Here is a 12,500-nt window from a genome sequence, read left to right as displayed (position 1 = left end):
AACCCAATATTCATCCTCCTGTTCACATTATGAACTGTTAATTATATTGATTATGTTAATTATACCCTTGCTTTTTCTTTCCTTTCCCTCCAGTGCCTTACCCCCCCTCTCTCTCTCTCTCTCTCTCTCTCTCTCTCTCTCTCTCTCTCTCTCTCTCTCTCTCTCAAAGATCCATGATACAGAAATAGTTAACTATAAAAAAAAGCAAAGCTGTTGTTACATCATATATCATGTACACCTCTCTCTCTCTCTCTCTCTCTCTCTCTCTCTCTCTCTCTCTCTCTCTCTCTCTCTCAAAAATTCATGATACAGAAGTAGTTAACCATCAAAAAAAAATAAAGCGAAGCTGTTGATGCACCATGTATCATGTACCTCTCTCTCTCTCTCAAAATCCACGATACAGAAATAATTAACTATAAAAAAAGCGAAGATGTTGATGCACCATATATCATGTAACCCCCTCTCTCCCCTCTCTCTCTCTCTCTCTCTCTCTCTCTCTCTCTCTCTCATATATGGTATTCAGCCTCCCCTCGAGGATATTGACGGGAGACGCTGGCTGGTACTTGAGGTCATTCAATACCGCCTCAAGTACCAGTTACGGATGGGCGTCAGCCTGCTATAATCCTTCTCCAGTGACGTCAGAGGACCAAGCTTCAGCGATTAGGGGGGTCTGTTTCAGTCTGCCTGTCTGTCTGTCTTTTGCCTTTTAGTTGACGGGGCTACTTTTAAGGAAAGTTCCACTAGAGAGGTTACCAGGGACGTAGTACTTGGTTTAAGAGGCTGAATCCATCTTGGGTTTGCTGTGATGAAAGCTGTTTGGTTGGAGCAGCAGGAACTGCTGTTAGATGGTACTTCCGCATTGTTGTCCTTGACAGCAGCAAGTAATTATGGTTATATGTAATTATATATATATTATATATATATATATATATATATATATATATATATATATATATATATATATATATTATGTATGTATATACATATGCCTATATATATATACATAATATATATATACAGTATGTATATACACATATAGAGAGAGAGAGAGAGAGAGAGAGAGAGAGAGAGAAACTTTGATAAACAATATCGTTGCGACATTGATTACTTGGATAATGTAAGTAACAAAATCCACTCCTTTCACTTGAATCGCGTATTGATTATCCCTGACCTTCAACCCAGCCCCCTCTCTCTCTCTCTCTCTCTCTCTCTCTCTCTCTCTCTCTCTCTCTCTCTCCCTTCGTTGGCATTAGAGTTGAATGTCACCGCAAACAATCAATCAACTGCATCGCCAGCGAAATAATGAGGCTCAAAGTGAGAGATCAGTGGGTGAGGCGAAGTTTTCTCTCAGTATTTTTATAAATGACTTTTTTGTTTGCATGTTTTGTTCACAGTTGGCCACCTGCTTTGTGGGAGTATTATGTTACCGACGGGCTGAAATGTCATCGTATTCTTGCTTAAGAAATTTTGCAGGATTTTGAATTCGTCATTCAGAGAATTGGTAGCTCGAGAGTAGGTTGAGTAGATTGGGGATAGGTCATACTTACTTGACCCACGAGTACATACTGCAGGGTGATGAACTACCCAAGTGTGAGCAGCTCTGTGATACCCTCCCTATGTGGAGCATGTTGAGCACATGGAGCTCATAATGATGCTATGTCTCAAGTATATAGGTAGAAGACAACATCATATTTCAGGTTTTATAGAAGAGGCCTTCAATAATGACGTTGATAGGATTGTGTAATGATGTAGAGATATTTAATGATTTTCAACTATTTTAATATGTTACTAGATTATTAGTAATTAATTTATTATGGTTTTGTATTTAAAATATTTTTCATCTCGGCACTGAATAACTTAGAGTTCAAGTATCAGGTGGATTATATATATATATATATATATATATATATATATATATATATATATATATATATATATATATATATAATATACACACATATACATACATATGTCTGTATATATGTAACTGTAGTATACTCAGACTAATCATCTGTAATTGAAACCAAGGCTCCCGTGTTAGTCATTTTCTGATACAGGAGTACTGACGCACTTCTCTCGCCGATACGAGAAGTAGGTATCTGTCTGGCGCCGAATTACTTAGTAAAACGATACGGCTTTTGAAAAAATACTACTCACAAAAACCAGATGCGAAACATCTTTCAAGAATTTTGAATTGAAAGAAAGAAAAAAGTCTGTAGAGGCTAACTTTGTGAAAAATACGAAAGTCAAGTCGTGTTTCTTGACAACAGAGAAACGACCAAACGTCAGAAGTAATCTTGGTATATTTTGTTGCTCAAGATTAGGTGGCAACTGCCGGACCTTCGCTCTACAGCTGTGTGACGTCATTGCTCATCTCGAATTCGATATGGAGGTGTTTGATGATGCTGTTCCTTTTTTTTTTTCTTTCTTTTGCGTTCGTGTATAGGTGGATGTTTAATCTCTACACTTGCTTGTCTGTGTGTACAGTGCATATACATATACATACATATATATATGTATATATACAGTATGTATATATACATACATTTATATCTGTATTTATATACATATATATACTGTATATCTATATCTTTATATATATATATATATATATATATATATATATATATATATATATATATATATATATGGGTGGATTCAAACTTACCGTTTCTTTCTTAATGGGATGTTTATTATGTCTACAAACTGCCCAAATTAATTCACAGTTCCCTTGTTGTATTCAGTCTGATGTGATAGTCACAGTAACGTTTTATTCAGTATGATTACTGAATGATATATCATATATACATCGACCATTGCGGATGAATGATCAGTCATTATTCTTTCTTTATAATCTTTGTACTGTCCAAAGGTCTTTTTTAATAGTTGTCACAATAATTTCCCCTTTCAATCCTGCGCATGGTTTCCATCAAGAACAATTAAATTTTGTTTTTTTATATACTTACGTAAATATAATGTTCACGAATTGTTAGTGTTCCTTCAACAATTTCCCATTGAAAACCTGGGTATGGTTTCTCTCGAGAACCATTCTGTTTATTTTGTCCATACTTTCGTATGTAAAATATTTACAGAATTATGTACAACGTTTACAGAATTGTTTGCGTCAATTGTTGGGTATGTTTCTTTTATGGGATATACTGCCGTATTCATGTAAGATAAACAGGACATGAAAATAATCGCTGATTAAAGCTGTTTGTACACCTTAGTTCTGCGACTATATTCGTTCTATGATTACGTCCAATTTTTCATTCCTTTTCTTTTTTTTTTTCAATTGCCTTTTACATTTGAATGGATGGAGAGCTAGATACTTATTGAACAAGATTAATATATATATTTAAAAATATTAATATTTGTGTGTTTAAACATGAGCGAGGTACCATAACTGGTATTGAAACGATCATTCATCTCGTGTAGGCGATTAGGCCCTCTGCAGGTAAAGGTATGCATTTGAAACATTGAATAGAATAGAAAGTTTTAGATGGATGAGATTTTAATTAATATTGTATGTTAGGGTAAGTCTCAACTATCTACATCTCGCAGGAAGAACAGCAATGAGATGTAGATAAGAGAAGGTACTTTGTTTTTCAAGCGAAGACCTTACGGAAATTGGACCATAATTTTATATCAGAGTCAAGGTACAGAGTGTATGGGAACTTTTCCAAGGTACTGATAGATTAGGATCTGATTCAGGGCAATTATTGATTCCCCATTGGTTTGAGTAGTCAAGTTATACGCAGAAACTTAATTATCAAGAAGGTGCAGCCCGTTTGGTATTTTTCTAAACTGTCGTCTGATTGAATTGATCACACCTTTGACAGTTTTAAGAACTTGCCACTCTCTATTTAATCGTTCCTGGTGTCTTTATATTCAGAAACACTACTTCATTGCCAGGGTAAAAAAATGCACCGTCATCCACCTCTTAAACTTGCTCATTCTATCCAAAGTCAACCATTCAGTTTCCTTGCCCTAATTCATTTCTTTAAAAAAATATGGAAGAATCGTATGATTCGAGTGCGCATATGTGATCTAGTTTGTCTTTTTTTGGTGTCTCGTTTTCGATGCTCAGTTGCATTCCTCGAAAGTACGTTATTATTAGTCTATGTCGTACCCATGTCACCAATCTGTATCGCTTTACTATTTGACGTGGCTGCATTTCAAGCCAATGAACTCGGTTCAGTGGTACAGTCCTTTTTGATAGGCCCCTAAGTGCAGTTTTATGGTTCATTTATATCCCCCCCCTTTTTTTTTTATTGGTGATCCATTTCCCTTAAATTCCGTAGGGGCGCGTGGGTAGTGCCATTAGTCATCTCGCACGGTGCACTGTAGGCATAAGTTAAGGTTCTTTGCAGCGTCCCTTCGGTCCCTAGCTGCAACCGCTTTCGTTCCTCTTACTGTACCTCCGTTCGCATTCTCTTTCGTCCAGCTTACTTTCCACCCTCTCCTGACTATTTTGTCAAATTCAAACCTTTTTATTCCCAATTTCCACTTCCGCGCTAAATGACCTCGTAGGTCCCAGTTCTTGGCTTTTGGCCTAAATTCCATTCCGTTCCATTCCATTCGGTTCCCATAAAGGGTTCTGAAGACACAGGGCATTGATTACTGCCATAAACTTTCCAAATTCTGAATAAAATTTGTAGCCGGTTCAATAACTACAGAACCCACTATGGTACTATTCTCCTCGGCCCGTTTTTTACATACACTGCACCATTCACTTGTCATTGCGCTATTTTGTGGTTCCCGTCTCTTAGGGCAATATTTTTTCTATGCAACACTGTCAGTGCATAAACCCAGCATAGCCTAATATTGAGCCGTCGTAAGTCTAACGATCATGTCATATCATGTACTCTCTCTCTCTCTCTCTCTCTCTCTCTCTCTCTCTCTCTCTCTCTCTCTCTCTCTCTCTCTCTCTCTATATATATATATATATATATATATATATATAGTATATATATATATATATATATATATATATATATATATATATATATATATATATATAAAGGTATACATACTGTACGTATACATCTTGCATTCCGGCAAGATGTCACCTGGAGGTTCATATTGTGCGTCTAGGGATCTGGCCTGACTCCTTCCCTCTGTGTAACCTCTCTTTTGTGCCATTGATCAATCTCATTCTGTCGTTCCCTTTGTAAACCTCTCTCTCTCTCCCCTCTCTCTCTCTCTCTCTCTCTCTCTCTCTCTCTCTCTCTCTCTCTCTCTCTCTCATTGTGTGTACAACTGTTCTAAAATGAGTAATACCTACAACAATACTAACATTGTAACACAATAAGCAGAATTTAAAAGTATAATAATAGGGACACAATGCTAGCAGCGTGTCACGACGAAAGGCAGAACAATACACGGATAATGACGATAATGATAATGGTACTAATGATAATGATAATAAGGAAAAACAACGGCTTTCTTTTGATAATCGTGATAATGGTACTAATTATAATGATAAGAAAAGAACAGCAGTTTCCTGGTTTTGCCAAATAAATATCAAAGTAAAAATACAGATTCGAGCGCTTGTTCAACTGCCATTTCGATTGGCATTGGTCTAATTTCTGCTTTTCCATGTCATATTAAGCAGTTTCTCATAAACATCTGATAAGTTCTGTTAAATCTCGTCTCTCGGGAATGCCTTGATTCCGGTTGACCGTCAGAATGATCAGAAACAGACTGTGAAAGTCTGAAGTTCAGAGGAAAGTCAGTCTGTCTCTCGACCGTAATGAATGAAATAAAAAAAAAAAGTATTTAAGCAAGAACCGTATTAGTGATATCGACCTTTCAGTAAAGTAAAATAATTTTATAAGTACATAAGTCTCACTTTTGGTTCGTTTCGTCTTTAATATTTGATCTTTGTGGACTTTGAAATTTGTGATAGTCTCCTTACACAATTTTCATTCGAAGCCATTTTTTAATATAATTCATAAATATTAATATTAATATTTCTCATTAATATGCGTTAGTTGGAGCTGTCGATTTTTTTCTTATCTTCTCTTTTTATATAGCTCCTCACAATACCAAGTGGAAGACAAAGAAAGAATTTTCTAATGAGTTAGGCCTAATTTTGTGGCCTAGACTCAGACCCTTAGCACGGTCTCACTATAACTTGCCACCGACCGGGATCAATACCGTAGTTTCTCTCTCTCTCTCTCTCTCTCTCTCTCTCTCTCTCTCTCTCTCTCTCTCATATGTTTTTTACGTCCCCTCCCTCCGTTTAATTGTCTTTCTTTGTTTCGGAGTCCATTGTTAAGGTCACTAGAAGCGTGCGTGCATGTTTGTTAGACTGTACACAAGTTGTGTTTATATCGCGGGCTCCGGCCGTACACGGCCGTACGTGCACGTGTATCGTAGGGATGTAAGAGCCACATATTTATGTGGTGCATGCTTATGTGGTGTTCATGTGTGCTGCCGTTCCCTTATGTGAATATTGGCGCTTCGTGTATATGCCGGCTTTCGTTTTGCCCGTTAATTGGATCTGTCGTTACCACCGGCGCACACACACATACACACGGGGGAGGGGGGGTGTTATAAGCTCTTCCCTACCCCCTCCTTCATACCTCCCCCCTCTCCCCCTCCCCCTAGCACTACTAGACAGCTGGATAAGCTGATTTAAGCCGGAATTTTTTGTTGGCTTCCTCTTCGTAAAAGGAATGAATGTGTCACCGTTCAATGGCGATTCCCATTGATGCATGGACATATGGACGGCATTCGCCTCTGCGGTGAAGGATTGATTGATTGATGATTATCTGACGTCAAATGTCAACTACTTTCTGATACCGTAAAAATATCTGGGGAGTCCAGTTTGATAAGGGTCGGAAGTCACGTGATCAGTCTTTTTTTTTCTGTGCTGTGCTGTTGTTCCAGGTAATGTTCTTTTAAGAATTAAGATAAATAACTAATTATTTTTTATTTTAATTTTGGGTAATATAGAGAGAATAACTAGTGGTATAATTCTTATTCTTTCCTCGCATTGTAATTATGTCGTGTTAGACTTGATCAGGATGTTGGGAAAATTATTTATGACTCGATCAGGATGTTGGGAAAATTATTATTTATAAAGTATTGCCTAGCACAGTATGAAAAAAATTACAACACTTAAAACACCTACGTAATTTTGTGTTGCGTTTGATAGAAGGGTGAGGCAAAACATTTTTAAAAACTTCCCTCTCGGGAAGTTCTTCTGACGTACACGAACTATATATATACATTTTATTTTTATTCAGTATCTTGGCAAGCTAGGCCAATTATCAAACTCTCGCTGATATTGTGAAATAGCCTGCCATAGATGAATGAATAGTTCAACATCTGGTGGAATTTGTCACGCCATTAAACAGCTGCACCAGGTCCGTGATGCATTTTGCAATATCATGGGAGAGTCGTATTTCCAGGGAAACCAGGACTTGGCATAAAAAATATGATGACGTTAGCCGGAAGTTTCCTGTTTGTAGGCATGCTTGATGAAGTCATGAAGACCCGAGTTGAATGCTTTTATTCTTTTATAGGCACTTTTTATAGATACTTTTTATAGACGCTTTTTAGTAGTGTCGAATGACTACAGAAAGTTGACTATAAGGTACTTGTTTTTGGATTTGTAAAGATTAAACATTTTTTATAGACAGTATTTATAGATACTTTTTATAGACACTTTTTAATAGTGTTGAGTGACTGCAGAAAGATGACTTTGTGGAAATTGTTTTGGATGAAAAACTTCGACAAAATAGTATATACAGATTGGATTTGTAAAGAATATTAAGCATTTTTTAGAGACACTTTTTATAGATACTTTTTATAGACACGTTTTAATAGGGTTGAAAGACTACAGAAAGTAGTTTTGAATGAATAACTTCGACAGTAGATTATATACAGGTTGGATTTGTAAAGAACAGCACGCATCGTAAGCAGCCTTCTCCGTTGGCTGGACACAGTCCAGTGGGCCACACCAGACATCTTACACCATTCAGCATCTTATCGCACTTGGGCAAGGCACGTACTGGCATAAGGCCTTTTTAATCTAAAGCAACCAACCAACCAGTCCTTTCCGGATAATTGATCCATTTACGAGAAAGTAAAATGGCCTTCAAAATGTCGTTTTTCCAGAGCATTTGCATGTGTGGTAAAAATTTTTGCGGCGCTGGTAAGATTTCTTCGTAATCAGAGCGACTCGTCTTTTCAAAGCGACTTAGAAGGTCAGCGAGTGGCAGGCGAAGCGCTTAACCAGATATGGTCAGCGGATGTGACAGTAGTTGCTATTGTAAGATTTCTCGAGACACCTCATTTCTTTTCTTTCTCTCTCTCTCTCTCTCTCTCTCTCTCTCTCTCTCTCTCTCTCTCTCATACATGGCTTGAGACATTTCCTTCTCTCTCCATGTCTTGAGACATTTCCTTCTCTCTCTCCATGTCTTGAGACACTTCTCTCTCTCTCTCTCTCTCTCTCTCTCTCTCTCTCTCTCTCTCTCTCTCTCGTTAGCCTTCCGGTTAGAAACCTCACTTTCTCATCAGTCAGTGTTAGACTCAGGCTAGTTAAAGCAGTCTTATCCTCACTTCTCTTATCGTGCTGGTGGTACCATCCTTTGGAAGAATCGTATGTTCATAGATATTTCTTCTAATAAGCATGGCTTTGGCTCAGTGGAATAAAAAGGTATTTAGATGAACCGGGATTAGGCAAGGAAAAAGAATCATTACCACAACTGAAGCTCATTTTACCACAAGTGAAGAGAGATACGTTGCATATAATTAATATTATATATATATATATATATATTGTGCATATATATATAAGCAGAGTGAAAGAGAGAGAGAGAGATATTTTTTTGGACCTAATTAATTAAAATTAATGACTTATATTATATATATATATATATATATATATATATATATATAGAGAGAGAGAGAGAGAGAGAGAGAGAGAGAGAGAGAGAGAGAGAGAGAGAGAGAGAGAGAGAGAGAGAGAGAGAGGTTCATTTTTAAGGGGACCTAATTAATTAAAAGCAATGACTTCATAAATTACATTGTGTAATATATATATATATATATATATATATATATATATATATATATATATATATATATATAATGACACTTTGCTATCCGTGTAGACATCCCGGGATTATATATGTAATCAACGGATAGGTTTGCTTAAAAGCAAATGGATGTTACAGACTAAAAACACACAAAAACAAAGCCACTACAACACCTTCTAAAAACATAACAAACATCTCACACGTCTCGAACTCTCGCCATAGCACCCGCGCAATAACTTCTCTCGCTGCTGGGAAGAAAGGGCGTTGGGTCGGGTATGATACATGAAACATACGTACCGGGGTCTAAGCGATGTCAGGCAGGGCAGCTGATCGAGACCACAGGTCTACCCCAAAGCCAAATCAAAAGTCCTTCAAAGAAGGCATCGAGCTACCCCATACAAAAATGGGAATAAAAGCACGTTAAAAGAAGAAGAAGAAGATATATATATATATATATAAAAATATATATATATATATATATATATATATATATATATATATATATATATATATAGAGAGAGAGAGAGATAGAGAGAGAGAGAGAGAGAGAGAGAGAAGAGAGAGAGAGAGAGAGAGAGAGAGAGAGAGGTTCATTTTTAATGGGACCTAATTAATTAAAAGCAATGACTTCATAAATTACATTGTGTAATATATATATATATATATATATATATATAGAGAGAGAGAGAGAGAGAGAGAGAGAGAGAGAGAGAGAGAGAGAGAGAGAGAGAGGTACGTATCCGTTTTAAAGGTACATAATTGATGCAAAGACAATACCTTCACAAGGTATATATAGTTTAAAACACGAACACCCTAATTGTGAGGGAGATCAAATGTCACCCTTCGTAAATGAACGACTTTTAATGTTAATTTCATTGTATAAAAAAAAAGATCCATTTTTACCGAGATCATTATATCAAGTAATGCATTGTCAAGCCGTTTCATCACAGGTTGCGTTTTTGACAGTAATAATTTGCAGAATTTCATATACCACCTACGGGGTGCAGTGTAGCGTGCCTTCGGCCCCTAGCTGCAACCCCTATTATTTCTTTTACTCTACCTCCTTTCATATTCGCTTTCTTCCATCTTACTCTCCACCCTCTGCTAACAGTTGATTCATAGTGCAACTGCTTTGAGGTTTTCCTCCTGTTACACCTTTCAAACCCTTTACAGTCAATTTCCGTTTCAGCGCTGAATGACCTCATAGGTCCCAGTGCTTGGCCTTTGGCCAAAATTCTATAATCAATTCAAAATTTCATATCTTGCTCTCGAGGTTGAACCTTAAGAACTACGGATATAAAAGTGGGAACGGAGAACGAAATATACGCAGCGTAGCGATAAGCTTCATCGGAAATTGTTGAATTTTGCGTAATTTTCAAATTGTTGAATTTTTCGTACTTTTCAAATTGTTGAATCTTGCGTATTTTTCAAATTGTTGAATTTTTCGTATTTTCAAATTATTGAAAATACGAAAAATTCAACAATTTGAAAAATACGCAAGATTTAACTATATGAATAGTACGAAAAATTCAACAATTTGAAAATTACGCAAGATTCAACAATTTGAAAAATACGAAAAATTCAACCATTTGAAAATTACGCAAAATTCAAAAATTTTTCGTATTTTTCAAATTGTTGAATCTTTCCTATTTTTCAAATTGATGAATCTTTCTTATTTTTCAAGTCGTTGAGTCTTTCCTATTTTTCAAATTGTTGAATCTTGCGTATTTTTCAAATTGTTGAATTTTTCCTATTTATCAAAGTGGTGAATCTTTCTTATTTTTCAAGTTGTTGAATATCTCCTATTTTTCAAGTTGTTGAAGCTTTCCTATTTTTCAAGTTGTTGAATCTTTCCTATTTTTCAAATTGTTGAGCCTTGCGTAATTTACAAATGGTTGAATTTTACGTAATTTTCAGATTGTTGAATCTTGCGTACTTTTCAGTCGCACGAAACTCCGGCTGCCTGTCCACGAAAAATAGGTTAAAGGTCAAATTGATGACACGGAATTCTGACAGCGCAGAAATGTCATCGTACCTTTAGCGTAAAGGTTCTGTGATTTGCAGTTTGCAAGCACGCGAGCGATGAGACGGCTGGTATTGCAGAACATAAGGTGGATCAATAGGTGGATTAGCAGACAACAAAGGGGTTGTTATTGTTATTATTATTATTGTTATAATTATTATTGTGAGTCAGTAGGTAGGTTGTCAGAAAGCAGGGATTATTATTATTATTATTATTATTATTATTATTATTATTATTATTTTGTGGACCAACAGTTGGGTTATCAGAAAACTGAGTATTATTATTATTATTATTATTATTATTATTATTATTATTATTATTATTATTATTATTTGAATTCATTTATATGGAATCTCTTCAATCTTCCTTATAATTCTTTTCTCTTCCACGTTAACATTGGACGTGGAAGAGAAAAGAGTCGTAAGGAAGATTCGAGAAGACTCACTATAAAATGAATTCAAATTGCGGAGTCGTTCCATTCAACAGGACTTGTCTAAGAAGGGGTTATTCCATTCTTGTATTACTATATCTTTTTATTACACACATACATACGCATGCGCGCGCGCGAACGCGCACAGATTTTCAACAATGAACCTTTTTCCTAAGAAGTGTTGGTTCAGGGAAAATATAAAAACTATAATCGTTGCTCTATTTACTTCAAGAAACCTATCCAATTAAGCTTAAGCCCAGTGTTTAAAAACTTCCACATCATTAGTCTTTTCAAATGTATATTGATGGCTCATTAACAAAGCGCTAGTTCCTCTCTCTCTCTCTCTCTCTCTCTCTCTCTCTCTCTCTCTCTCTCTCTCTCTCATTCATTCTTACATACATTGCGCCACTCACCTTTGAATTGCAGCACATTCTTGCTTCCCATAGCAAATGTGCTTGTGTTAATATACATGTATGTACACTATATGCATATGTATACATATATATATTATTTATTTCTTTATTTTAATTTTTCCTTTGACTTGGTGTCTTGCTCAAACAGGAGGAAATTATGATACGAAGGTTAAGGTTGATAACAACAGCTTCAGTGATCATAATTAGAAATGTAAGGGTCCAACAGTATCAAAAAAAAAAAAAAATCACAAACGAAAAATAATAAAAATGAACAGATGACTAAATCAAGATGAGATGAAATTAAATTGAATTAAACCAATACACAAAGAGGTCTCTCTCTCTCTCTCTCTCTCTCTCTCTCTCTCTCTCTCTCTCTCTCTCTCTCTCTCTCTCTCTCTGACGAGGTAATTTTCTTTTTCGTTCCTGCCACTGACCAATTTCCCCCCCCCCCTTAAATCACACAGTGTGGGAAGGCCGGTGGCTAAAACATCCCCCTTAGCAACGAGGCGAAAGGAAAGAACTCGCGGTACTAGCAAAGAGTTAGCGACAGCGAAGGGACTTTTCAAAAGGAATATTACGGAGAT

The sequence above is a fragment of the Macrobrachium rosenbergii genome, chromosome 27, assembly GCF_040412425.1.
Source record: "Macrobrachium rosenbergii isolate ZJJX-2024 chromosome 27, ASM4041242v1, whole genome shotgun sequence".
Classification (NCBI taxonomy): domain Eukaryota; kingdom Metazoa; phylum Arthropoda; class Malacostraca; order Decapoda; family Palaemonidae; genus Macrobrachium; species Macrobrachium rosenbergii.
This window is presented reverse-complemented; position numbering follows the sequence as displayed.